Source organism: Amphimedon queenslandica, unplaced genomic scaffold, assembly GCF_000090795.2.
Source record: "Amphimedon queenslandica unplaced genomic scaffold, v1.1 AMPQUscaffold_13517, whole genome shotgun sequence".
NCBI classification, from domain to species: Eukaryota; Metazoa; Porifera; class Demospongiae; order Haplosclerida; family Niphatidae; genus Amphimedon; species Amphimedon queenslandica.
In genome coordinates, this window is record NW_003546247.1 from 82,965 (window position 1) to 84,571 (window position 1,607).

The 1,607-nt window shown below is 36.7% G+C and overlaps 1 long non-coding RNA gene across 1 annotated transcript; it reads right to left on the reverse strand.

The window, feature by feature from the left end:
* Positions 1-615: 615 nt before the first annotated feature.
* Positions 616-1,185, reverse strand: LOC109583656 (uncharacterized). Its single transcript, XR_002185641.1, has 4 exons — positions 1,167-1,185; positions 1,035-1,117; positions 922-983; positions 616-678 (listed from the first exon to the last, which is right to left on the reverse strand). It is a non-coding gene; the product is annotated as an uncharacterized LOC109583656 (long non-coding RNA).
* Positions 1,186-1,607: the final 422 nt, after the last annotated feature.

Below are 1,607 nucleotides of genomic sequence, written 5' to 3' on the forward strand. Positions count from 1 at the left end.
GCTCCGGCAATCCCTCCTGGAGGGGCTCCGCCAGTCCCTCTTGGAGGTGCACCCGTAGTCCCTCCTGGAGCGGCTCTGGGAGTCCCTCTTGGAGGTGCACCCGTTGTCCCTCCTGGAGGGGCTTCAGCAGTCCGTCCTGCAGGGGCACCTGTAGTCCCTCCAGCAGGGGCTCCAGCAGTCCCTCCTGCCCCAGCACTGCCTTTGCTGCACCAGCAAAGGCAGCTCATTATTGCCCAATTGAGGGCTGTCAATAGACAAATTGTAAGTCTTTACTATGATGTACTAAATTATATTCCATAATAGTATCTCAATCTACCAAGAAGACCTGGCAGGGGCAGGGGTAGGGGAAGGAGGCCAAGACCCCAAGTTGGAACAAAAAATTATAACTTTTATGTATCATAACTTTATTATAATAATAGATGTAGACATAATAATAAAATAATCAAAATGTCAATAAAAAATGCACCAGCGTTAAGCCAAGATTAAAATACATTAGCAATGCACAGTGTTTGACAAGACAAAAATGCTCCAATGCTTTAGTTTCTATTAATATTCCAAGAAGAAAAATACACATTATTATCATAATGCATGATTTAAGAAATAAATAATACCTAAGTGGCCATTAACGTGGACATATTGATTACGTACATGAACATGCACGGTGTTGTCATTCATAATCTACAAAAAAATAAAGACAAATATCTTTTAATTTGCTTACTAATTCCATACTGAATTAAGATTTTTTATGAGACTTGCATTGAGCAAATTCATATAAATATAGAACACATGAATACTTTCCAATGTGCAAACAATTGTTGTTTGTTAATGAGAACATGCATGCACATAATATTATTATAATAAACTAATAATCATCAACGAAAGATACGCTGGCAAACAATAACTTATAGTGAGAGTACTTACTGTGGCCATGCTTATAATGACATACCCATCAAACGAATATAGATGTAACCTTGAATCATACCCTATAACAAAATACATAAGATACTTTGGAATCTCACAATATTTAATCTTACTACATATTCCATTCCTTAGACTACAGTAATGTGAAACCTATGCAGGCACCTCCTGCAGTGTGATAAAAGTACTCATCAAGGACCTACAACAACACATTAAGTTCCATTTAATATTGCAATAAATTTAGTTACAACAATCGAAATCCAGAACTGCCTTTAATTATTATTGCACATTACAATATCAAGCAATGAAAATATTGCTGAATCATCAAATCCTTTCCAGCTGTCATTACCTGTAAAGCATAGTAACATAAACACATCAAATGCAAGCAATGTAAACATGTGGGCTAATAATAACAATAGTACAAACAGTAATGGTGAACAAACTTTATTACCAATCACATTGAACTTTTGTATTCCTTGTAACTCCATTATAGTACATATGTACTTACAACAATATTTTTTTGTTAATGTAAACATGCACATATTTACAACAATCATCAACAAAAGATGCGCAACATCAGCTGGCAAGCATTTAATATGCGCACAGCATTGATGGCAGCATCATTCAAATGCGCAACATCAGCCGGCAGGCATTAACTTAATAATGCGCACAGCATTGATGGCAGCATT